Here is a 27,996-nt window from a genome sequence, read left to right on the forward strand (position 1 = left end):
TGTGTTTGAATTGTCTGAATCTTTCTTATGTTTCACCAAGGCTATTGTTGAAGAGTCTAGTGTATTTTTATATTCAGCTCACAATTTCTGTTTTGGTTCTTTTTTATTCTTTCTGTCTTTTTGCATTTTCATTTTGGTCATGCATAGTTGTCCTGATCTTACATAGTTGTTATTTCTATTGAGAATCTTTAAAGTGGTTATTTTGAATTTTTTCGGGTATCTAATAGATCTCCATTAATTTAGGGCCAATTTCTTCTGGTTTATTTTGTTCCTCTGATTGGACTAAGTATGTGTTTTTCTGTATGCTTTGTGATTTGTTGTGTCATGGAAGAAGAAACAGCCACACTTCTAGGTTTTGTTAACTTGCTTTGTACAGGACAACACAAATAATAGGCAGGTGTGCAAGAAATTCGAAGGCTTGTTAGAACATTTCTAGGAATGTGTACTCTGTGTCTGTGTGTGTGCACGTGAGCACGCATGTGCAAATTCCCCACTTAAAATGTGTGTGTGTGTGTGTTTTTTTAGAAGCCCATGATATATTCCTTTACCTTATGTCTGTCTTCAGTATTGCAAGCTCCCTGGTGTTTGAATAGTTAGTCACCTTTTTTTCTTAGCAGCCATTTCAATGCATCCACACTATACTGCTATTCTGTCAGCACGCTACGTCATGAGTCTCTCAGACAGCTGCAAAAAGCCCTGATCATTGGATCCACAGTACACTCAGCTATTTCTCTCCTAAGAAGAAACTTGGAATTGGGAGTCTCCTCACAAGGAGGGTGAGCAGCTATTTTCAGCAAATGTAAGCATTTGATTGGAAACTAACAGTGCAGGTGCTATGCTGAGATATTAGGAAGAGTGAAGTCTAGTCACAGGAGGGCAGAGTGTGCTGCTGTCTTCTGGGCATGTTTGAGTGTGGAGTAGGGAGATGTGGGAGAGATGTCACACTGAGTCCTCAGGCCATGCTGCATCCAGGTGAGATGTTGAGGTGCTAGATGAGAAAAGTGCTCAAAATGAAAGGTGGAACTGTGTGGTGTCAAAAGTTAAACTGACATGTAAATTTGCCTGTGTTATTTTGAGCTGCATATTCAAATCAGGAAGTGCCAAACTGAAGTTGGTTAGGAGGCTCCGTGAGCAGGCGGAGGCTTTTATAGAGGAGATGTGGAAATTAGACAAGGACAATATTTGATTGGCTACAAGTTAACCAATTTCTTTATTTTTAGAAAACCTAGTTGGCTATTTGCGATTTCCATGCTTTGTGAAGTAAGTTGTGGTTTGCCAACATAGGCTATAAAACATTAGAGCCACCTCAGAGTACTGGCCTGTTTAATTACTTTAACTGTGGAGACACAGTTGGCATATTACATTTTTATTCATTTGCAAGAGTGGCTTAGCAGTTGTGCATTCAAGGTCAGAATGCAAAATCATGATGGTTCAACAATCTCATTTCCTACATCACCCAGATGATTGACACATGCATAAATCAAAGATGCACTTCCCATGACGTAAGGCATAGTAGGAGAAAGACATGGTGGGAGGGACTCTGGGTGCAGGTTGCAGCCACCATTGCCTGTGTAAAAGGGAGGCAGCCAGAGCCTGAAATTGGGATAGTGGTCCTGTGACCTTACCTTCCTTCTGAAGTACTATTGTCATTGTACTATAGTGGCAGTGTAGGCTTGGGAACCTGGGAACGTTATGTGGGGAAAAAAATCCCAGTTGGTAACAACTGAATACAGTTAGAACCTCCTCATTGGCATCTCCCAAGAGATCTTTGCTGATTTTAGGACAGGCTCATCTTTTCCCATGATCCTTGGAGGCAGGCAGGGTCTCAGAGGAAGCAGGAAACGCTGAGGCCCGACAGGTGATAGACTGGCTCATTTTCTCACTGGATTCTCTGCGTCACTGAATTGTTCTTATACCTAAGAATGAATTCTTCATGAATGTGCAGATCACAGAGAGGCACCATGTCTTAATTTACAAGCAGACATGTGGAATCTGACAAAATATTTGGTTAAAGATAGTTCATGAGACACACTAATGTGCATTAGAAACTATTGGATTCATTTGCACAACTCAAGCCAATGGAAAATTAGATGATGTGGAATTTTTGTAGGAAAATATAACTTAGCAATATTGACCTGAGTATGATAAGAAGTCTAAACAGAACAGGAGCTATAGAAGACAGATTTATAAAGAAATCAATGAAACACCATCATTAAAAGTTTTAATAGGTGATGTCCACCCTTTTCTAAATATTTGATAATTCTGTTTTTTACTGAGTTTAAGAACATTGACGAATTACCAGAATCCTCTATAATTCTTTTTATTCTTTTTTATCGATTGAGCACGCATTACTATTGTGTAAATGAAGAAATATAAAATATGTCTACAAACCAGTTCTTGATATTTCCATGAACAATTCCAGGGTTTGATCCTGCTTCACCATCTAGTTTTCCTGGATTTCTAGGTGAGGGATCAGAGCTGTAATGGTGGACCAATCATAGTTATGTCACATACACATGTGAACACTTGTGTGCATACACACTCATGCAAGCACACACATCCCCCCACACTCAAACTTCTCTATCACGAGTACCCCCATCTACATACTTACTACCAATTTAACTCACATTCACACTGATGACAACACATACGAACTCACACATTCCCACTCACGTTCATAGGAGCACACTTCACAACTACAATGCAAACATGATCTTATATGGAAGAATAGCAGTGCCTCCAACCTCAGGATGACTGAAACTCGGGACCTTGTGCCCCTTGTATGTTCCTTCCAAATCAGGATGGTGCATACACCGGGAATTATTTAAAACGTGCTGTGAACATTGCCTTTGTAGGGTAAGGGGTGTGGCAAGAAGCTGAGGAGCATTTGTGGAGCGTTTGTGGAGTAATCCACAAACTGCTTTTTCTCTGTGTGAAAGCACAGGGAAAAGGGAGTATAAACACAATATGGGGTGCAGGGGACATGGGGACATAGAGAGATTAGGGATTCAAGGGGAGAGGGCAGATGCTTAAATGCACAGGGGTTAAAGGTCATAGAGTAATAGAGAAAAACTGAGACTACAGGACAGAGTGTCAGAGTCAGGGCAAGAGACAGAAGGGAGAGGCAAGAACAAGGGTGCCAGACACTGTCTCCCTAGGTAGGTTAATGGCCCCAGCTTTGTCCCTAGTGACCATGTGCCAAGAAGTTGATGATGCCTGCTACATCTAAGAATCACTGTGACCCTACTGGACTAACAGGGCAGCCAGTCCCTGTGGCTCTGACCCAGCATAGCCAGGAGAGCCCTGGGGGAGATGATCAGATATCACTCCCCAGAGGACTCTGATGACTGCTCTTGGCATTTAACTGTGGGACTGATGTGAAGAGAGAAATTAAAATAAATTTTACTGTAAAATTCAGCTTCCAATATGAGACAAATAGACTTCCACTGTCCCTTTTATTATCAGAAGCTCTCATTAGACTCACATAGTAATTACAGAGTCCCACCCAGGGCAAGAGCTGACAGTGTAGGAGGGAAAAATACAACGAAAGGAGAAAAGAAAGAAAGAAGTTAGTTCTTACAAGACCACATGCCTTGTTTCCTAGTTATTATCCCAGGACTGTGGACCGGAGGCCTATCAGAGAGACCTCTAGAGGGAATGTCAGAGAGTCCTTATACATCAGTGTCAACAGCTGCCCCATTTGCTACACGGGACTCTGGCAGGCCACCAGGCCCACTCCTGCAGTAAAGCCAGAAGAAACAGCAAAGCCAGGTTTATCTGCCATCCACAAGGGCGAGCAGGCAAAATGGGAGAACACATCACAGGCAGCCGTCTGTACAGATCAAGGGAGTTTCAATCCCTCCATTTATGAGTTTTGTACATTTGGGTAGGTGACTTGATCTGGCCATGCCTCAGTTTCTTTCTCTCAAATCACACACAATTATACTAAGAATAACAGAGACATTACATGAAGTACCAAGAATAGTGCTTGACACCTAAATTGTCAGATGTTGCCATCATCATTTGTATTATGAGGTGCTGAGCCCCAGGAGAGAAAGGGGCTAATACAAAGGAGCTTAGCCTCTGAGAGCACTAACTTGTCTCACCCCTGTCATTGTCCTTTTCAGGTAAACTTATCATGTCCCCAGAGACATGAGAGCCAGCCTCAAGCTGACCCTTACCACCTATGTTAAATAAGAACATCTCCAAAAGTGACAGGTTGAGAAACAGTTATATGAGCCAGCTTCCTGAGGAAGAATGGAGGCTACTAACTACTATATGGAAACCTAAGTAAGGGAAGACATTAGTCAAGCAGGACCTACTACCTAAGTAGAAACCAAATGGCGGGCAGGCAGAGAGACAGGCAGGCAACTATCTGAGTGAAACATAATTGTGGGCAGGCAGGGAGGCAGGCAGGGTACTAACTCCCTAAGTAAAAACTTAACTGTTGTAGTCACCGAGGCCAGTAACTAGCTTTGTAGTAAATTAGGTATGGAGTTTGCAGCAAGATATCTTATTTTCTCTCTCCAATCCCCAGGTTATGTAGCATACTTTTCATTGAGTGTGGATTTTTTTTTTTTTTTTTTTTTTTTTAGGTAAAGTCTTGTCAATTCTGGAGCCCAGAACCCAATCCCATTGTGTGTGGACAACAGACACAGCCTGTAGTAAACAGCTTTGTAGTGGGCTTTCTGGCCAGGTCCTTGTTGTCATTCTTATATTGCTCATCATTTATGCATCTTCCTCACCCTAAGTCTACGTGCCTGACATGTACCTCATTGCAGATCCACAGACTTGCCTACTATTTTATAGTAAGCATGAAACTCATTTTGTTGTGGTGACTCCAGAAGCACTTCCCCCACCAAATGATTGCTGAACATTGGTGTTCCTTGCCTTAGGTGGCTTTTTCTGAGAACCAGTATCCATGTGTGCTACGACACCTTTATCCCAGGGACTGAAATTTAGGTACAATCACAGAACAAGGATGCCTGCTGGCTCATCATTTGTGGCCCAGGCACAGCAGGAAAGAAGTGCCTTGGTCATGGGTGCCCCTCAATGTCTTCCCATGAGAACTGTGGATATCCACCCCCAGGACCAGGGAGAATAATTCATCTTTAATTTTGAACTGACTGAAAACTATGTTTGTGACATCACAGTGCATCTTCTGTGATCCCCACTTCATGTCACATTTGGGGTGCCCTAGGATGGGTGAGTGCTGATCACCCAAGACTGGCCATGTTTGCTAAGTTTGGCAGAGTGGATGAGCCACACCAGACATAGGCACAGACACATGGTGTAGCTTCCTCCAATACTATCGAATAATTCATAAGTCTGTAGACACTGATTGGACAGGCAGAGAAAAAATCTTTAAAGATTGATGCCTTGTTGCCCCCAAAGAAGGAATCTGGGTACGTGGCAAAAGTTTTGGCCATATCTCCCCAGTGGACAGACAGGCCACTATACACTGGACTTTCCTACCTGACAAAGGAAATTCATGAGACCTTACCAGGAAGCCCTCACACCTTACCTGCTCCAAAGTCCAGGTGAACTCACAGTCTGTCTGGTGGGAATGGCCTGGTCCCATCTTCCCACCCAAGTGGGCCGGGTCAGTGCCAGGCTAGGAATCCAAGCTGTGGCTCAGTTCACAGTAACTGCCTTCAGTGGTAATTCCAGACAGAGCGTTTATTTTGCCGAACCAAGAAACTGCTCCGGTAAGAAAAGGGTTTTCTCAAAATTAGATGGCTTCAAATATTCTCATTGCAACAGAAGGTGGGACCTGTGCCCTCACTAAATAAGAATATGGTACTTATACTCCTTTGTATGACTAACATTACTGACCTCCTACCCCATATGGAAAATTGCTATAGGTGAATGTGGTAGGATTCCTTTGTTGATTCACTGAAGTGTCAGATTCCTTCTCCTCCTGGGAAATGGATTTCAGCCATGTTGGGGTTATCTTACAGCTGGTGGCTCCCTATGCTCTAGTTGCTGCTGTTACTGCTATTTTCCCTGGCCCCAGGGAACCTATGGACAATGGGCAGATAAGATCGTGTGGGCCACCAAGATGTTGGAGGTGGAGTGTATAGGCATCAATGTGAACAATACCGTCTCCATCTTTCTGTCCTTACATTCTGTGACCTTTGACCCACCTCACTGTCCTTAGCACAGCATAGCCTTCTAGTTACTGATGATCTCTGTTCCTTATACTGTAACCTCAATACTTTTATTAGTAATGGCGAGGATGACAACCGAGATGAATATCAAACTGTGACAGTACTGACCACCGGGATGTATAGCCCCTGGTGCTACTGCATTTTCTTTGTCCCTTTGTCTTGTCAATCATTTGTACCTGTTATATTATACAAACAGTACATAACTAGAGTCTTTCGCAGAGACTAATCTGCACAGGATTGCTTGGTCGTCTCTTCTGCTTCAACCAAACTTTTTCATGAGTAAATTACCTCATAATGAATTCTCTTGTATTCTATGGAACTGCCTGCTTCATTTGTCCATCTTAAGGTACCTTCTTGTTATGGTGGCCATTACGCCTTTGCCCTACTGTCAGATATCGCACTGAGCAATGAGGCAAGGAAAAAAATGGACAGTCACCCAAATCAGACAATGTAAAATCATCATTATTCACAGATAATACAATTTTGCATATAGAAAATACAAAGAACTCAAACAATAAGCTGGTGTAACTCATCATCAAATTAGGTAAAGTCAAAATATACAAGAAACATTAAAAAATCACTTGCATTTTATACACATAGTAAAACATCTGGAAAAATCCCATTCACAATAGCATTAAAACCAATAAAATAGGTATAAATTTAACCAAGGAGGTGGAAAATCTGTATGTCGACTGTGACAGTCCATTGATGAAAGAAACTGAAGACATAAACAAATGGAAAGATATCCTGTATTCATAGCTTGAAAAAATAATATTGTTTAAATGTCCTGCTACTCAAAGCCATCTGTAGATTCAAGATAATGCTTATGAAAAACCTAATGGCAGTCTCCACAGAAATAGGAAAAATCCTAAAATTTGTATGAAACCACGAAAGACCTAAATAGCCAATGTTATACTTAGAAAGAAAAAAGCTGGAGCTATAACACTTCCTGATTTCAAACTATACGACAAAGCTACAGTAATCAAAACAGTATGTCATCAAAATAGACACAGACAAATGGAACAAAATAGAGAGCCCAGAATTAAATGCCCACATAAACAGTCAACTAATATTTGACAAGGGAGCCAAGAACAACCATGCGGAAAGGGCTTTAACAACTGGTTAAACCTGAAGAATAAACACATGGGGAAAAAGGAAATTGGACCCCTATCTCACACGACTGACCAAAAAATGACTGAAAATGAGTTGAGCACTTGAACAAAAGAACTGATATCATAAAACTCCTGTAAGAAACATAAGGAACAAATTTCTCAACTGTGGTCTTGGCAGTAAATTTTTTGGACACAACACCAAAAGTACAAACAACAAAATCAAAAATTAAAAAATGCGACATCAGATTTAAAAGCTTTGTATAACAAAATAAATAATCAACAAAAAGAAAATACAACCTATAGAATGGAGAAGACTTGCAAATCATGTATTGGGTAAGGAATTAAAATTTAAAATACATAAGGAACTCATGTAACTCAATAAAATCCCAAAACGATCTGATTAAAAATGAAGAAATAGACAATATTACAAATAAGACATACAGATGATGGCCACCAGGTACCTGAAAAAGCACTCACCATCACACATTATCAGAGAAATGCAAATCAAAACCACAAGGAGATACCATTTCACAACTGTTAGAATGGGTGTCATCAACACAAGAGGTAATAAATGTTGGTGTGGAGAAAAGTGAACTCTTGTGCATTGTTGGTAGAGATTTAATCAGTGTAGCCACTATGAAAAACGGTATGGAGTTTCCTCAAAAAACTATAGGTAGATATATGATATGATCCAGCTGTTCCATTTCTGGATATTTATCCAAAGAAAGCAAAAACACCAACTCAATAAAATATATATGCACTCCAATGACTATTGCAACATTATTCACATTGCCAAGATATGAAGTCAACCTAAGTGCCCATCAGTGGTCGAATGAATGAAAAACATTTGACACACACACACACACACACACACACACACACACACACACACAAGCACGTAGTGGTAATTCCACAATGCTCTTGAACTGAGTAAGGAGAACTGAATTATATAATATTTAGAATAAGGTAGTCATGGCCTGTTAAACTCTCTAATAATGGTGCTTCATTAGTTTATTTCTTTATAAATCTCTCTCCTGTCTGTTTAGACTTTCTATCATACTTGGGTCAATATTGCTCAATACGTTTCCTTCAAAACTTGCATATCATCTAACTTTCAAATTTCTTGACATTAAGTTGTGCAAATGAATCCAATAATTTCTAATGCGCAGTAGTGGCTTCATGGTCTTTTACTTGTAATTCGCAAAATATTTTTAATCAAGTACTTTGTCACATTCCACATCTCTGCTCATAAATTAAAAATGGTACCTCTGACCATGTAACATATTTAGGATTACTTGATCTCCATTCTCTTTTTTAATAATTCAACATTAACTTTTGAGAACTAAAATTTTATTCTTAAAGAAATACCCCCGAAAAACATTGTAAATAACAATTAAATAGAACGAAACCTTACCATTTGCAATAACATGAATGGACCTGGAAGGTATTATGCTAAGTAAAATAAGTCAGATGGAGAAAGACAAATATCATATGACCTCATTTATATGAGCACTCTGTAGAAAAAAATAAAAAAAGAAAACAGAAACAGAAACATAAATGCAGGGAACAAGCCGATGGTTGCGAGATGGGAGGCAGTTGGGGCTGGGGACTCAGAAGTACAAATTGGAAGTTACAAAATAGTGGGATGTAAAATACAGCATAGGGAATATAGTCAATGATATGGTAATAACTGTGTATGGTGCCAGGTGCGTACCAGTAGGGGGATCACCTTGTAAGTTATATACATGTCTAGCCACTATGCTGTACACCTGAAACTAATATAGAATATCGAATGTCAACTGTAATTGAAAAAAATTTTTAAGTGGGGGAAAGGTGAAAGAGAATGAGGTTCAGACCTTTGTGTGTAAAACAAAAGTCACTCATGTACAGCGTAGGGAATATAGTCAATAATATTGTGATAGCACTGTATGGTGTCAGATGGTTGCTGGACTTATCATGGTGATCACTTCTTTAGGTATATAAATGTTGAATAACTATGGTGTACTCCTAAAACTAATATAATAGTGTCTTTTAGCTACATTTTAGTAAAACTCTTTAAAAAGATGTGAAAAATTAAAGTTAATTTTTAAAACCCTATGTTCAGGAACACTATAACAAATGTTTATTGTAGAATGTTGGTAATCAAATTAAGTATGTCATTTCGTTCTTTTTCTTTTCTTTTTCTTTCTTCCTTCCTTCCTTCCTTCCTTCCTTCCTTCCTTCCTTCCTTCCTTCCTCTTTCTTTTTCTCTTTCTTTTAAATTGCAACTGTTGGACATCAAGTCTCCTCCACTCCTCTTCAGACATCAGATGGGTTTTGGGTACTTGTCTGGAAAGTTCTCTGGATAACATGACATGCCAGTACTCGTAGTGCTCATCAAAGTACTTGTCTGAGTAGTAGATCTGCTTGTAGGCCATCCTGCTGACAGGCAGGCAGTGCTGAGGTGCAGTGACCGGGCAAGAAAAACAGGTACAGTGGACAAACAGTCCGAGTTGAACCAAGACAACGTCTCAAGTATTGCATTTCTTACTGAAATCAACTATTATCCAACTTTTGAAAGCATTTAATTAAATATAGTTGGAAATGTCAGCATAAGGAATACTTAACATAACATATATGAATAACATGATTGTCCAAACTGTTTTTTTTCTTATTTACTAAATTTAACTCTTGTTTGAACTTTTTTTTTTAGAAAAATGTGGTTTGTAAGAAAAAAATTGAAAACTTACTATTTTAAGTTGAGGAATAAAGGTGAATCATAACAACAGTAACAGATGAGATTATGTATAAATTCACTATTAGACACTGCCGTCTAGCAGGAAGCCAACAAATCAAGAGTTAAAAAGAACTCTCCGTGGCGCCTCTTCGTGGACTGCAGGTTACTGAAGAATTTGTTTTTAGGCAGAAGAACAACTCAGTGAGGCAGAGAATTCAGTGAGAAAATGAGCCAGTATATCTATCACCTGTCAGGCCTCAGCATTTCTGGTTTCCTCTGACACCCTCCAAGGATCATGGGAAAGGACAAGCCTGTCCTAAACTTGGTCTTTGGTCTCTTTGGAGATGCCGACGAAAAGGTTCTAAATGTTTTTAGTTGTTTTTCTCCATAAATGTCCCCAGGTTCCCAAGCCTGCATCGGCATTGCCACTAGATGTGAAATGACAACTGCACTTCAGAAGGGAGGTGAGGTCACAGAGCCACTATCTAGATTTCAGGCTCTGACTGCCTCCCTTTCATACAGGCAATGGTGGCTGCAACCTGCACTCAGAGTCCTCCATCTCCATGGCAGAAATGTATCCCTGTAGTTTCTGTTTCAGTCTCAGGACATCTGCAAGGGAAAGAGGCATGTCAGAGGAGGGTGGGTCCACTGGAATCACATGATGCTTTTCAAAAATGGTGTATCTGAAAGACAATTTCAGAAATAGAAGCGTTTTTCCTCTAACTATGGGTTACTTATGATGACCATAAAGGTGACATTAATGGCATTTCTACTGGGAACATCCATAGCCTTATGACTGTGGTGACATGGTTTTCCTTCTCGAAGTGAGGAAAAGAGCTTTCGCAGAAAGGCAGCATTATATTTGTGTTTCAGACAGGAACTCTTAGACTCAAACTCATCGTGTGCTATTTTCTCTGGTTTGAAAACATGTTAATATTAAGCCCAAGCTCTGCACACATTTCTCTACAATGTCATCCCATGGACAAGATTTCACAAATATCACCTTGTCGTTCATAGTCTCGCCGAAGTCAAGTGTGAATCAGTAGGTATGAGACTGGATCTCAAGTTATGACAGACTGTTTCATAATGGGTAATTACTTTCAGTTACTGTGATCTTGCACTTGTGATCCTGGCTTGAAAGCAAACAAGTATTTCCTGATATTGAGTCAGTCTTGTGGCCATTACTCCAAGTTGGCCATGAGACAGATCCCTACACTATTATCCTGCTGTAGTTCACCTAAGTTATCAGGAACTCTAAATCTTTCTTCATAGTTGATGTTGACCTATGAACATTTATACAGAAAAAGAAACTTGTGAAAACAAAAATGATAAAATACCATCCATCTAAAATATAATGGCAAGGTATAAGAAGCAAAACTGAACCTAGATCTGAGTTATTTGAAAATCCAGCATGTTCGATTGTAGCGAAGTGGTTAGGAAAACTGTCCCTGCTACATGCCCAGCTGCTCTGCTCGAAGCACTGTGTGCAATATTGACAAATCACTAACATTCTGTGCCTAATTTATTTTCCTCTGAAAGAGAAAATTCACAGAAGTGCCTATATCACAAAGTTGTGAAGATTTAAAAACTATGCACAGTATTCATCCTAGTGATTCATACGAATTGTTATTTAATGGTTAATACACTCAAAGGAGCCTCTTAAACAAAGAAACCCTTAATTGTAATAAATATTTTTGAGGAAGAACTAGTAGTGAATGCAAAACACTGGCTTTCAGTTGCCATGCTGCATGTAACTCTGCCGCATGTGTCCATGCAGGATGCTGGGCCTAAAGGTGAATGTCAGTCATCTAGAACGTACCAGAATGGCCTCCAGACGCCGGGCAGTAAGGGTGGTGTTTATTTTGCAGACTATCTTAAGAGTCCTGGGGAACTTCTCTCTTCTTCACCGTTATGTCTTTCCATTGGTCACTGAGTGCAGGCTGAGTCCATGGATTTGATTCTGAAACACCTGACCGCATCCAGCTCCTCGGTCACTCTGTCTATAGGAGTCCCCTGGACAATGGTAGGCTTTGGGTTGAGACATTTCCTTGATGACTTGGATGCACATTTGTCTTCCATGGCTGCAGCATGGGCAGGGGTGTCTCCACGGGCACCACCTGCCTCCTGAGTGTCTTCCAGCTGGGGTGATGGAGATTGCAGGGGTGGATTGGAGGTCACTAAGACACTCTTCTCTTCATTAATTCCATAATATTCCTTTTGCATGGTAATTGTGAATAGTTTCTATTTTGAGCCCATGAGGCAAAAACCTTATTTATATAGAATACCCCTGATGAGCCCTTCAAATGAATATATAATAAAGGGCCAGGGGAAAGGTTTGAGTGAAAAATAGGATAAAAATTTTTCTCTTTTTTGGAGAAATACATAACCATGGAAGGGTCATGTGGAAACTTGGAGAAGGAAATAAATTCTGCCAACAGCCTGTGTGGGCCTGGAAGTGGATTCTCCCCTCGCAGCTGCAGATAAAAGCCCATGCCTGATGAAACCTCGATTTTGACATTCTGAGACACTAAGCAGAGCCCAGGCAAATCCTCTGTGATTCTAATGCATGAGTTGTAGAATGGTATGTAGTAGCTGCTAAATGCACGGTAATTTGTTATGACAGTGATAGAAAACTACTACACATAGGAACACATTTATTTCCAAAATAATAAAAATTATAAAATAGAAATTTAGAAAACATTTACACAAAATAAAGCTAAGATCTCCATTAATTGTCCCCCAATCAATCGATCTCCACATGTAACAGTTTTAATCAGCCTGAGGTATATCCTTTTAAGCAATGTCAGAGTGTATCTGAGTTTGCATAACACAGACCAAACATTAAAAGTTTTTGTATATGGTTCAACATTTATCCAAATATTGTCATAAAGAACTGTCGGATTGCTTTCCTTAACCAATGATACATTAAGGTGAGTTTTTCACACCAATAGAAACAGATCCACTATATTCCCTAAATCATAACATCATGTTCCATGGTGATTATGAATAAACGCCTTTACTGACATGTTCCCTGTTTATACATTTACATGGCTGAATGTATCTTTCTCCTGCTATCACACATATCACGGAAAGTGAGTCTTTGATTTGTGCACATGTCAGTCATCTGGGTGGTGTAGGACATGAGATCTTGCACTCTCATGACTGTGCATTGACCTGGGATGCACAACTGCTCAGTCACCCTTGCAAGTGAGTGAAAACCTAATATGACACTGGCACTGTCTCTACCACTGAAGTAATTAATGAGCGGGCCTGAGGTATCTGTAATGTCTTGTAGCCTATGTAGACAAACCACAACTTAACCACAGTCAAACTAATATAGGGAAGAGGCAAGAGAATTAAAATGTTAAATCAAGCTACATTTGGAGATTGCAATATGCAAATTGACTCTGCAGCCAGGCCAGGAGGACACCTTCAGTACAAAGGAAAATGTCTGCTAGGATTGCTAACAACCCATTTCCCACACCTGTGAAGGAGAATCGGGAAATATCATCTTTAAGTGGCTAACCTACATAAAAAAAAAAAAATCATTCATTCCCTATGAGGAAACTGGATTGAAGGCTGGGAACTGCCAGCAGGTCTTTCATGCTATATGCTCTGCCCTTTCTCCTTCCTCATTCTATGTCCATATCGAAGGGAATAGGTAAACGAAGTCCTTAAACTGTAACTCACAGAAACTAAAGAATGATATATACACGGAATTCCCTGAACACAAGGTCCCTCTCACTACTTTTACTCAGTCTCTTTCTCTCAGTCCCTCTCACTGTCCACGTCTCTTTTGGTCCCTCTCACTCTCTTTCTCTTAGAGGAAACCACACTTTGTCTAATAAACTTTGTTTGACTCCGACTTTGTCATGTGATGAATTCTTTCTACACTCTCCGCCAAAGGACCCTCTTCTCTCGGTGCAGGGCTTGGTTTGACCCAACTCAGGGAAATTTGCCTTACCCTGCATCATGTTTTCTGGCAACTACGAAGGAATCAAAGGACATAAACTCATCCCTCCCAAGTTCATGGCTCCTCTCAGCTGAGAGTGGCTGAGGTCTCCCCTAACGCCTCTGTGCAGATCCATTGGCTTTGGGCAAATGGTTGATGGCATTTCTAGGAGGCTGGTAAGAGACTTGTTCTCTAACTAAGCAGAAGTCCCCCGGTCCTATGTACTTTTCTTACTTTTCTTCCTCTAATTTCCCTGACTTAGCATCACCCTTGGAATTGGAAAAGACCTGCTGAGTGACCCCAATCCAAATTACAAATTAAAAGACTGCACAGAATATTTTGGCCACAACAGGATGGGTAAGCCCCCAGGGAGTCTTCTGTTCCTTCCTCTCGGCCCCTTGTTTTCATTTTTGCTAGGGGCTTGCAACTGGGAAGCAGTGGGCTACGGAAGCTTGTCCAGGCTTACTCCTCCATCTTTCCCCCTAGCCTTTTCTCTGCTTCCCTCCCTCTCCAGTGGGAACTAACAGGGAGGAGGCAGGTCCATGGTAGTAGCTCCACTGAACTCTCCTAACTCATCTCGTCTTTCCTATCCTCATTTCTTTCTTTCCCCACCCCCTGGCTTTACTGAAATATAACAGACAATTAGTTGCTTGTATTTACATTGTACAATTCAATAACTTTTTTCATTTATAGTTGGCATACAATCATATATCAGTTTCAGTTGTATATCATAGAGAAGGACATATAACTTGCAAAGCAGTCACCCAACTAAATCGAGTACCCCTTATCCCCCTTTCATTTTATTACATTATTAACCACCGTCCCCATGTACACTCTATATCTCTATGTCTATTCTGCAACTATCCATTTGTACCTCTTAATCCTTTTGCCTCTTTTTGCCGTCCTCCCCAACAGCCTTCCATATAGTAGCCCTCAAAATACTTTCTATGAGTTTATTTCCACTTTTGTTGTTGTTTTGTTGTTGTTGTTTATTTTGTTCTTTAGATTCCACATATACATGATATCATGTGATATTTGTCTTTCTCTATCCAATGCATTACATTCAGCGTAATACCCTCTAGGTCCACCAAGGCAATATCTTTTTCCATCCCCTTCCTTTTATTGTGTGTGTGTGTGTGAGAGTGTGTGCGCGTACGTGCGTGCCTTTTAATCTGAAGTGAGTCTCTTATAGGCAGCATATGTAGGGGGTCTTGTCTTCTTGTCCATTCTTCCACTCTATCTTTTGGTTGGAACACTTAATTCTTTTCCGTTTGAGGTACTTGTTGATAGGAATGTAGTTATTATTCTTTATTTCTGTTTTTGATACACATTTTTCTTCTACAAGAGGTCCTTCCAACATTTCTTGTAATATTTGCTTGGTGTTGATAAATTCCCTTAGCTTATTTTTGTCTGGGAAGCTCTTTATCTGTCCGTCGACTCTAAGTGATAGCTGTGCTGGATAAAGTGTTGTTGTTGTTGTTGTATAAAGTATTCTTGGTTTTAGATCCTGGATTTTCATCACATCAAATATTTTGTGCCAAGTCCCTCAGTCCTGCATGGTTTCTTTAGAGAAATCAGCTGCCAGTCTTAAGGGTGCTCCCTTGTAGGTAACTAACTGCTTTTCTCTTGCTGCTTTTAAGATTCTCTCTTTGTATTTAACCTTTGGCATTTTAATTACGATGTGTCTTGGTGTGGGCCTCTTTGGGTTCCTGGTTTTTGGGACTCTTTGAGCTTCCTGGGGTTGTAGGTGTATTCCTTCACCAGGTGAGGGAAGTTTTCCATCATTATTTCTTCAAATATATATTCGACTTCTTACTCTCCCTCTTTACGTACCCCTAATGTATTTTCACATTTGATAGTGTCCCATAGGCTTCTTAAATTATTATTATAGTCTTGGCTTTTTTCTTGCCACTCTGAGTGTCCTTGGCTTCCCCATCCTCTATATTGGTGGTTTGATCTTCTTTATCCACTCTGTTGATTCCATTGAATACACTCCTCACCTCTGATATTGTGTTCTTCATATCTTACCAGTTCCCTTTTATAATTTCCATTTCTATTTTTATGTTTTCTATCTCTTTGTTAAAGTTCCCAATGAATTCATCTACACTTCCTCTAAGTTCATTAAGCATCTTTATAAACAGTGTTTTGAACTCTGCACCTGTTAAATTGCTTGACTCCATTATTCCTGGATCTTTGTTCTTTTCTCTCATACGGTTTCTGCTACTTTGTCTTCCCATTTTGGCTGCATTTCTGCGTGTTTCTATGGACTAAGCAAAGTTTCCAAGTCTTCTGGTCTCATTAGTGTGGCTTTGTGAAGTAGGCGTCCAGTGGCACTGTCCTGAGAGGGGTTCAGCTGCAGGCCAAATTTAGCCCCAGCCTGTGCCCCTCTTGGGCCACCTGTTAAGATTCAACAAGCAATCCACAGATGTTGTGCTTATAATTTCCTGAAGAAGCAATGCCAGAAACTGCAGTCAGCTGCCACTAGTGTGAGTCTAGGTGCTGCTAAGCAAAGGGCACCTAACTCTCCGAGGAAACATTTGGATATGGCTTGGGTGGGGCCATGAGTTGGGCAAGGCAGAGTTTTAGGGAATCCTCTCAGTGGAAAGACCTCTGCCATCCAGTTTGATGATGTCTCAGTTATGACGGTGCTGAGTCTTCACACTGGGAGGGAGAAGGGTTCAACAGAGTAACAATGCATACCTGTGAGTCCCAGGTCTGGCTGTGATCCAGGCTCACAGCTAGGGATAGGACTCTGGATTTTAAATGTTACATTAATGTAGTAAGGCCCCTGCACCTAACTTATGCGTGTATGACTCAGCTTATTGTTTATTATGTATGTGTGGCAGAATGCCACTATTGTTCTATGACATATGTAAAGCCCACAAAGTCCCCTAGCGCAGAAGCGCATGCTCCCCACAATAAAGTTGGTGCCTGCCATTTCATTCGCATGTCAGCTCCTTGTGCATTCTTTCAACTGGGCATTTCACCACTGAAGCCTTCTCTTCTTGATCAGCTCAGTGCTGACAATACCGCCAGTACTTCTGTATAGAGTGAGTCTCTTCTCTGGCCCTTCGACAACTCAGTGTCCCCCTCTAAGTCCCTGGTGCCACTTGTGTAGCCAACTGGGTGCTGTTGCTCAGAGATAGCAGGTCGGGTACCGTGAAAGTCTGCTCATGGACACGGCCTATTTTAGAGGCATCTACAGCTGTCTATTGCTGCTGTCTCACTTAGTGGCTTGGGACCAGGCAGCCTCGCGTCCTCGCCCTGTCCTACCTCCTCCCATTGCAGGGGGATTTCTTAATTCTCTCCTTAGTTGTAGGGCTTTTTCTTCTAGATCCCAGGCAATTTTCTTTGCTATTTGCTCCTTGTTTCTGTCACAACTTTGATTTGGTCGCCAGAGGGATGAACAGAGCCTCTATCATCTATGCCATTTTTTCCCTCCCCTGTCTTCATTTTCTTGATTGGCTCCACGAAGCCGGAGTAATCTTAGGATGGCCTAATCATTCAGAACTGAGCACTGGGCCAGCCATCCTCAATCACATCAGGTTCCCTGGCCTGCATCCCCTACAGTGCAAGACTCTAAGGTAGTTTTTTCCCTGAAGAAAACTAGCCTTTACTATATCTCTCTATCTCTGTCTGTCTCACTCTCTTGCTCGAGGTGCAGATAAATCCCTACACACACTTGGGGCAGCACGAGCCCAGGCCCATGCTGCCATTCCCTCTTCAGCAGTGGGACCCAGGACCCCCATCTGTATCCCTGCTGTTGGAACCACAGGTAAACCCCCATGCACGCTCGGAGGAGTAGCGGGCCCAGATCTCTGTTGCATTCACTCCCACAGGCAAACACCAAGATCAGTCACATGAGTACTCTGGGGAGCTATGTCTGATTCTCTCCCCTAGAGCTCTCCTTGCCATGCTGGGACAGAGCCGCAGGAACCAGGCTGCCCTGTCAACCTAGCAGGTTCACACTGATTCTTAGATGCAATGGCATCATTGACTCCTTGGCACATGGTCACTGAGGACAAAGCTGGCACCATTAACCTACCCTGGGAGATAGTGTCTGGCACCCTTGCTCTCTCACACCTCCCCTGTCTCTTGCTCTGACTCTGATACTCTGTCCTGAATTTTGTCTGTCTCTATCATTCTGTGACTTTTAACCCCTGTGCTTTTAACCACATGCCCCCTCCTCTTGCATCCCCTTGTCCCCATGCTCCCTGCACCCCATATCGTGCCTATGTTCTCCTTTCCCTGTGCTCTCACTCTGCTCACCTATCTCACACTCACATTGTTGCCCCACAAATCCTCCAGCTTCCTGCCACACCCCTCATCCTAAAGAAGCAATGCTCACAGCACTTTTTAATTGATGCATGTTGCACACACCTTCCTGGTCCAGAAGGAGCATAAAAGGGGCACAAGACACCATGTTTCAGTCATCCTGAGATTGGAGGCAACACTACCCTTCCATATAAGAACATGCTTGCATTGTGGTTGTGGAGTGTGCACCCATGAATGTGAGTGGGACTGTATGAGTTCATGTGTGTTGTCATTAGTGTGAATGTGAGTCAAGTTGGTGGTAAGTATGTAGATGGCGGTACTTGTGATAGAGAAGTTTATGGGTGTGTGGGGGACCACGTTGGATTGTGTGAGTGTGCATGCACATGAATGTTTCTGTGTGTGTGTGTGTGATATAACTATGATTGGACCACTTTTACAGCTCTTATTCCTGACCTAGAAATCCAGGGTAACAAATGTGAACCAGGATCAAACTCTGGAATTGTTCATGGAAAATGAACTCATGTTTTATGTTTCATTTGTTGCAAAAGAGATGATTACCCTTTCTATAAAATTCAAAAACAGCGACAAGTATAGAGAACTTTGGTAATTTTTCAATGCTCTTAAATTGAGTTAAAAGAATAGAATTGTTGGATATTTAAAAAAGGGTAGACACCACATGTTAAACCATCTGATGATGGTGCTGCCGTTGGTTTATTTCTTTACAAATCTCTCTCTTCTGTGGCTCTTGTTTTGTTTATACTTCCTGTCATACTCGGGTCAATATTGCTCAATTACATTTTTCCTACAAAAATCCAACACCATTTAACTTTCAATTCATTGGCTTCAGTTTTACGAATGAGTCCAATAGTTTCTAATGCACATTAATGGCTCCATGATCTTCCTTTTATTTGTCTTGTGTAATATCCTTAATGAAACATTTTGTCAGACTCCACATGTCTGCTCATAAATTAAGAGATGGTGTTTCTTTGCAACCTGCAAAACAGTATTTATTTTTATGCAGAACAACTCAGTGAGGCAGAGAATCCAGCAAGACAATAAGTCAGGGCTCAGTATTTCCTGCTTCCTCTAACACCTTGCCTGCCTCCAAGGAACATGAGAAAGGATGAACCTGTCCTAAACATGGCAATGGTCTCTTGGACATGCTGACTAGAAGGTTCTAGTTGTTTTTAGTTGCTACAACCTGCGATTTTTTTCCTCATAAACATCTCCAGTTCCCCAAATCTGTACCATCATTGCCACTTAAGGTGAAATGACAATTGCACTTGAGAAGGGAGGTGAGTTCACAGGATCACCACCCCTATCTCAGGCTCTTGCTGCCTCCTTTTCACACAGGCAACAGCTGTTGCAACTTGCAGACTAGCTCTGGGTCCTGGCAGCAGGTGACTAACTGTTCAACCACCAGGGAGACTACAGTACTAATGACAGACATGAGGTAGAGGAAAATATGAGCTCCAATAAGGAAACAAAAAAATTTTAATCTGGGAATTTACACGCACGCGCGCACACACACACACACACATCCCCAGAACTGATTGACAGGCTTTAGAACTTTTTGCACGTCTACCTGTTATTTGTGCTCTCCTGTACAAGGCAAGTTAACAGAGCCTGGGATGGTGGCTGTTTCTTATTATAAACCTCAACGACAAATCACAAGGCTCACAATGAAATAGAAAAACTTGATCCAATCAGAGGAACAAAATAAACCTAAAGAAATTGTCACCAATTTAATGGAGAATTATTAGTTATCTGACAAAGAATTCAAAATAACCACCTTAAAGACACTCAATAGAAAAGAGAAAACAACTAAATAAGATTGAGACAAATATGTATGACCAAAATTAAAACGCAAAGAGACAAAGTATAAAAAAGAACCAAACAGAAATTAAGAACTGAAGAATACAATGCCTGAATATAAAAATACACTAGAATATTCAATAATAAACTTGGTGAAGCAGAAGAAAATTCAGACAGCTTAAACACAGTTCATTTTAAAATATCAATTTAGGGAAGCAAAAACAAAATGTGCAAAAGGGAAAACAGCATAAGGGACTCATGGGACACCAACAACTAAGCCAATATGCATATTAAATAGATTCCACAAGAAGACTAATATAAAATAATATTGAATGTCAACCGTAAGTGAAAAATAAAAATGCAAACAAAAAAAGAAATAGAAAGTCATGGAATAGTAGGACAAGTGAATACTCCAATTTCAACTAGATAAAAACAGAAAAACAAGATCAATATGAAGAGGACTGAACAACACTATAAACTAATTAGATATAACAGACAGATACAGTCCACTTCACCAAACTAGAATGTACAGTCTTCTCAATCACACATGGAACATTCCCCAGTACAGACAACCTGTTAGTCCACAAAATAAGTCTTGACAAATTTAATAAGATGTAAATCATCTACATATCATTTCTGACCACACAGGAATGAAACCAAGAATCAATAGCAGGTGGAAACTTGGGAATTCCACAAATAGTTGGATATTGACCAACACACTCTTGAATAACTAGTGAGTCAAAAAGGAATCAAAAGGAAATCAGAAAATACCTTGAGACAAATGAAATGAAACACAATATACCAACACTTCTCAGATTGAGAGAAAGTAGTACTAAGAGACAAGTTCATAGAAATAAGCTCTTACATCAAAAATAAGAGAGATTTAAAATGAACAACATAACATTATACCTCAAGGAAGAAGTAAAAGAAGAACAATCTAATCCCAAAGTTAGCAAAAGTAAAGTAAGAAAATTTAAAAGGTGAGCAAAAATAAACAAAATAAAGAATGGCAAAAATAGAAAAATATCAATGAAAGGAAGATTCATATCTCTAAAAAAGATAACTAGAATTGACTCTTACCTCATCAAGAATTATAGAGAGAAGAAAACTAAAAGCAGAAATGAAAGCAGAGATGTCCTAAATAATGCCATAGAAATAATTGTAAGAGGCTACTATGAACAATTATATGACAACAAATTGGATATCTAGGATAAATCATCAATTTCTATAAAAATACAATCTGCTTAGTCTTTACAGAAAGAAATAATAATAATAATAATAATAAAAGCCACAGGCGACCTATAACTAAGAAGTAGATCAAAACAGTATTAATTATTTAAAAACTCTCAATAAACTGTGCACTGGACAAGAAGAATTCACTAGGTAATTCTAGTGACATTTAAAGAACATTAACATTAATTTTCCATGAACACTACTAAAGATTAAAGAGTAAAGAAATTATCAAAACATTTCCTATGAGGCCAGCATTGCCCAATATCAAAGCCAAACAAAGGTGCTACAAATAAACCTACAAACAAAAATCTGTAATGAATACTGATGTACAAGTTCTCAATAAAATACAAGAAACCTACATTCAAAATCAAAATCACATTAAAAGAATTGTAGACTATGAACAAGTGGAATTCAAGGGTATTTCAACATATGGAAATCAGAACATGTACATTAGCTCTTGCACATTAGCAGATTGAAGGTCAAACCGCAAGATCATTATTAAATGCTGCAAAAAACACCAAGCTGATGATATTTGACAGCATTTCATGATAAAAACACTCACCAAACTAGGAATCTAAGGAAACCTGAATGTAATAAACGTCATATATCAAAAGCACTGAGCTAACATCATGCCCTATAGTGGGAGACTGAAATCTTTTCTCTACAATCAGGGGAAGGGCAAGAATGCCTCGCCTTACCACTTTGATTTAACATTGTACTGGATGTCCTAGCAAGACTAATTGGGCAGGAAAAAAAGATAAAAAACATCTAAATTGAAAAAGAAGAAGTAAAATGAGTTCTGGCAATAAATTTAACCAAGGGTATAAAAGGACTCCATTCTGATATCAATAAGAGATAATGATGAAAGAAAATGAAGAAGACACAGATAAATGCAAGGGTATACAATGTTCATAGATGGGAAGATTTAATGTCATTAAAATGTTTATACTACCCAAAGCAATTTAAAGTTCAAGGTAATACCCATTTTTCACAGAACTAGAACATACAACCCTAAGATTTGTATGGAACAACAAACGACAACAACAACAACAAAAAGCCAACCAAAATTGTCTTGAGAAAGAAATACAATGTTAGAGGTGTCATGAGCCCTAATTTCAAACAACACTACAAAGCTACAGTAAACAAAAGAGTAGGGTACTGAAACACATGAAAAATAGACCCACCAAGGGAATAGAAATAAATCTACACTTATACTGTAAATCAATCTATGATAAAGGAGGCAAGAAAATATAGTGTGAAGATGTGGGGAGACAGTCTCTTAAATGAATGATATTGGGTAAACAGGACAATACATGGAAAATAATGAAGCTGGACCACTTTCTAACACCATATATAAAAATAAACTCAAAATGTATTAAAGACTAATGTAACACCTAAAAAGTCCTAGAAAAAATCATAGCCGGTAAAATCTTTGAGATGGGTCTTAGCAACTATTTTTTTGTTATGTCTCCTAAGTCCAGGGCAACAAAAGCAAAAATAAACAAATAGGACCATATCAGACTACAGTTTTTGCACAGCAAAGGACGCAATAAACAAAACAAAAAGGCAACCTATTGAATGGGAGAAGATATTCCCAAATGATAGATCCAGTAAGAAGTTAATATCCAAGATATATAAAAAGTGCATATGATTCCATATCAAAAACACAAAAGAAATCTGACTGAAAAATGGGTGGATGACCTAAATAGACATGTCTCTGAAGTGGACATCAGGGTGATCAACAGACACATAAAGAGATGCTCAAATCACTCATCATCAGGGAAATGAAAATCAATACCATGATGAAATGTCACCTCACACCTGTCAGTATGGCTATTAACAAAAAAGCAACCAGTAATGAGTATAGGTGAGGGTACAGGGAAATGGGAATCCATACGCACTGTTGATGGGATTATAAAATAGTGCATCCAAAATATCCTCAAATTACTACCAGAACTTCTATACAGCCCAGCAATTCCACTTTGGGGCACTTATCCGAAGAATATGAAAACACTCATTCTAAAAGATACACAGACCCTTACATCCATTACAGCAGCATTTACAATAGACAAGACATGAAAGCAACCTAGGTGTCCATCAATTGATCAATGGATTTAAAAAATGTGATAAATATATACAATGGAGTATTTTTCAGCCAGGAGAAAGAAGTAAATCCTGACACTGGCAACAATATGCATGGACCTGGAGGGTTTTATGCTGAGTGAAATAAGTTAGACAAAGATAGAGAAATATCATATCATTTCACTGATATGTGGAATTTGAACAAGAACAAACAAATCAGAAAAAGACTCAGATACAAAGAACTGATGGTTGCCAGAGAAGAGGGGGCTGGAGAATGAAGAAAAGGGTGAAGGGCATTGAGAGGTATAAACAAGTTATAAAATGAATGAGGCTCAGGGATGTAATGAACAGCATGGGGGATGTAAGCAATGATATCGTGATATCTTTGAAAGGTGACAGATGGTTACTTGACTAAGTGTGGTGATCACTTTGAAAGGTCTATAAAGGAAAAATTACTATGTTGTCCACCTAAAACTAACATAATATTGCATATTAATTATACTTTCACAAGAGAAAATAGTTGATCCCGTAGTTGACCACAAAGAAAATCTTGATAATCTTTCTACTGTTTCCATTTTTACTATAATCTTGTATTACTTTTATAATGGGAATAAACAAAATTATTTTTGGACAAAAAAATCTTTATGATGGTGCTGTACAATTAGAAGTGAATTAAAAGATGTCAGCATAATTTATATATATTACATTGTCATTAAAGTAAAAAGTCATCCTCATACCTACTTCTCTGCAATCTCTTTTCTTAGCTCCATGTGTCTTTCCAGTAGTCTTTTATGCATATCTAAGAAATAAATGTTTGTATCTTCTATTTAAAAGCAACACAAGAAGATATCACCTCACCCCAATTAGGATGATCATTATCAAAGAAACAACAAATATCAAGTGTTGGCAAAAATGTGGAGAAATTGGATATTTATGCATGGTTGTATGAAATACAGATTGGTGCAAACAGTATGATATTTCTCAAAAAACTAAAAATACAGTTATGCTGTGATGCGGTCATCCCACTTCTGGGTATATATATCCAAGAGACTTCAAAGGAGAGTATGTGTTGGAGACAGAGTAAGAGAGAAAGAATAACAGAGACTGTAACACCTCAAAATATGTCTCTCTGACATAGAAATTATATTGAGATGAAGGCAAAAGCAGTAAGCAAAATTGCTCTCCCTTTTCTGCCTAAAGAGAGGAAATAAATTTTCCTTTTCCCAGAGACATTCATATCATCCCAGAGATGGCACCAGAGGAATCTGCAAACACAATCTGTCCAGAGTTGAAGGTGTCTGTCTCTCACTATCACACACATCACAGATGTGGATTGTTCCTTTGTGCATAAGTAGATTACCCAGGTGCATCTGGGGTATGAGATTGTGCCCATCATAACTGAACATTGCCAATGTAGGTGAAAGTTTTCAAAACGGTCCTTGCAAATAAATATAAAGCCTAAAATTCCACCGTGTTTCCGCACGTTCCACGTTTCATTTTTGAAGCATTTTTGTTATCTGGCTCCTTCATGTCTTCCCCAGATGCAGTGTGGCCTATGGACAGAGAGAGTCTTTGCTCCTCCCCTTTCATGACACCAGCACACTCTGACCTCACTCAGCATTCGTCCTTGCTCATCACTCACCACTGCGCCTGTGCTGTTGAGTTCCCCAGCCAAATGCTGCACATGCACACATGCACACATGCACACAGGAGGACTTTTGGCCCACACACCCATCTCAGGGCCAAAACCTGCAGTCGCGTGCTCCGTTTTTCCCAGCCCCTATCTTTAGACCATCAGCATCAAATCCCATCTCAAGCAGGTGCACATGCCAGAGACCAAATTCAGGGAGCTGGGCCTAAAATCTGTGGCACAGACTAGATCTCCCACCAACTGGCATAGTTACTCGGTTTTTTATGCTGTCTCTCATTTCTGTCTTTTCCTTTGCTGGCCCCTCACCCATGCACACACTGGAAACCCCAACCAAGGACCTAAATGGAGCCCCTCCAACAATGCACATGACCCCAGAGAGGACCGAGGATCAGGGACTGGTCGCCCAGAATCACTGTGTGTAATACAGACACATAAGGTGTCCATCAATCTCACCTCTAGACTCGTGACTCTTGTGAGGTTTCTACAATTTTCGACCCAACTTGTTCAATAGAGAAGAGAGGTCATTACAGATGGTATACAAAATGACTTCACAAACACCTGGCTGACAGCTTCTTGAGAGTACTTAAAAATTATTTTCAATTTCTAGATCCTTAAGTTAACCTCCAAGTACTACTGAATCAAAAATCAGAAGTGGAGATATAATTTTTAAATGTGGCAACAATATTTCAGAATTCTAGTAATTCTCACTAATCTAGACTGAGGGATGCAGATCACCTCAAGAAAGGAAAAATGAAGGTTAAAATGAAACACCCTGCATTCTTCTTCTTTACACCAACAAATCCCTAATTATTCCCTGGAATTTTATTTATCATTTGTGCTGAGTTTTATGATAGAATTTGAAGATATCTGAACATATGTTAATTATATGATTGGTGTTTTCTTTGATGAAAATACAAGAGCTGTCTGGTCATGACTGGAATACAATGGAAATGTACAGGCCCCAGGTCTGACTGAGAACCTCACTAGCAAGAGCCATTATCTCCACTGAAGAAAGGCGAGCGCTTCCATTTTCCAAAACAAACTACAAGCAGAGAGGAACTAAAAAGAGAGAGTCTTCAGATGAAATGTGATGGCTTACTCACCTCTCTTGGTAAATCCCTACAAGACCGTGATGAATGATAACAGGGAAAATATTGACTTCATAGAAGAGGAAAGTGGCAGAGAGCCCCTGAACCAAGGGAACAAAGATCACATCAGCTGGGGTGAGACAACCTGATTATCAGCTGTCTGATGCGCTCATCGTTGCTGGGATGTTTGCAAAAATCCAAAAAACTAAATAATATGAATGTAATCATGAAATTTAAAAAAGTTTCACACAAATTTTGAGCTCCAGACAGCTCCCACACACTAGGTTCCTGTGTATTTTAAATCGGTTTTCTCTGTGGCAGTCTAAGGAACAATACTGTGCTTGAGCTCGTGCTCTTGAGATCTCTCTCACTCTCTCTCCCTTTTTCCCTCCCTCCCTCCCCCTCTCTCTCTTTCAGATCATGGGAGTTATTCTGGGCCACATAATGATTGTTATTTGTGCATTTTCCTAATCCTGGTCTACACAAGACAGGTGTCACATCCAGATGGGACCTAAACATGAAATGCTCTCCTTCATCACTGATCCCCCAGGACCCAATCCCACCCCCAGTGGGAATCTTGGTACCAACACATTCTTGTGTGGATCTGTCACAAGGGAACATTTGCAGCAGGTACGGGTTAGTAGTTCATGGTGAGACTCCTTCATGCCAGAAGGGACAGTTTAAAGACAGGGTCTGGGGGACAAGAGGAACACCCAGAGTAGACCTAGACTTTCATCAGAAAGGACACAAACTAGTTGAATACTACTTTGTTTACAGGACCACCAGACATAGAGACGGCAAGGTTTGAACCTTCTAAATACGTAGTATTTTATTTAGTAAGAAAAGAAGACATAACCTCTGACCTTGACACCATGTTTACCTGAGAAGCAGTCATTTCGTCCTCATCCTCCTCCTGCTCTAGGTCATTTGCTCTGGTGACATTATGTGAAGTGTCACAGCTTCATGGTGAGAATGTGTCTTCAAATGCATTGGCACAGCCCCTTCATCTGCTTCCCCCACACTCACAGGCAGAAGGACCTGGAAATGCTGGAGACCACCCTCCCCTCATCTTTATCCTGGAAGTCATGAACTGTGAACTCCAACATGGGGGACCTAACTGTGTAGTCATCCCTTCTTGTCCTCAGTCACCAGCTGACTCTATCACAGTGCAGGTAGTACTGCTGCTCTTCTGCCCCTTCTAAGTGTAGGCACAGCCAACATCACCTCCTCCTGCCCAGAGACTGTGCACAGCACTCACTTATCTACTGAGCCCTTGTGCCCAACACTGATGGTCTGATGGTCGTCCTGCAAATTTGCCACGTGATCTGCTGCAAACTCGAGCTGACAAGTGCACACAGACACTGCATCTGTTTAATGTGTGTGTGAATCAGCGGCTGTTCTCGGCCCTACTGGAAGGAACTGCGATTGTCCTGGTCTATGGAGGGCATGGGGGCGATGAAGGGGGCTGGGCAGGGACCAGCCTCTTTAACAGGCTCCCTGACACTGCAGACATTGACCCCGAGCCATTTTTAGGAGTAGTGTGTTAAAGGAAGCAGACGCAACACACTTGAGACCCCCATACTAACCATCATTTCAATGCACCAAATTATGTTGAGTTCCCAGCAAAGAGTTGACTGCTTATCGTCATCTCTCAGTAAAGACCACAGCCACAGTCCTGAAGGATCACAGGCTGTGCTGGCACTTTCAAGTTTACAGGAAACCATTGAAACAGTAATGGCTGAGCAAGCATGTTTGGAAAATAATGTGTACATGTTCATTAATGCAGGTCTGTTGAGCATCTACTGTGTGCTCATGGGGTTAGCAACCTCCCCACATTATGAGTTAATCCTCATGACACCCAGAGGTGACATTAGGTGTCCCATAATATCCATGAGCGAGTAG

At 40.2% G+C, this 27,996-nt stretch overlaps 2 long non-coding RNA genes across 4 annotated transcripts in view; one reads left to right on the plus strand and one right to left on the minus strand.

Annotated features, from left to right (window-relative positions):
- Positions 1-109: 109 nt before the first annotated feature.
- LOC118611445 overlaps positions 110-27,996 on the minus strand; it is a 48,340-nt gene continuing 20,453 nt past the window's right edge. Inside the window, exons 3-4 of one of the 3 annotated variants that reach the window (XR_004954441.1) lie at positions 2,392-2,478; positions 110-1,916 (exon numbers count right to left, since the gene is read on the minus strand). This is a non-coding gene — a long non-coding RNA (uncharacterized LOC118611445). Of the gene's footprint in view, positions 1,917-2,391; positions 2,479-8,081; positions 10,608-16,100; positions 19,219-27,996 lie in introns of those variants that run through there. The other 2 variants (XR_004954444.1, XR_004954443.1) reach the window with 2 other exon arrangements.
- On the plus strand, positions 668-27,975 carry LOC118611446. Its single transcript, XR_004954445.1, has 3 exons — positions 668-799; positions 14,213-14,307; positions 26,512-27,975. It is a non-coding gene; the product is annotated as an uncharacterized LOC118611446 (long non-coding RNA).

The sequence above is a fragment of the Rousettus aegyptiacus genome, unplaced genomic scaffold, assembly GCF_014176215.1.
Source record: "Rousettus aegyptiacus isolate mRouAeg1 unplaced genomic scaffold, mRouAeg1.p scaffold_m13_p_14, whole genome shotgun sequence".
NCBI lineage: Eukaryota > Metazoa > Chordata > Mammalia > Chiroptera > Pteropodidae > Rousettus > Rousettus aegyptiacus.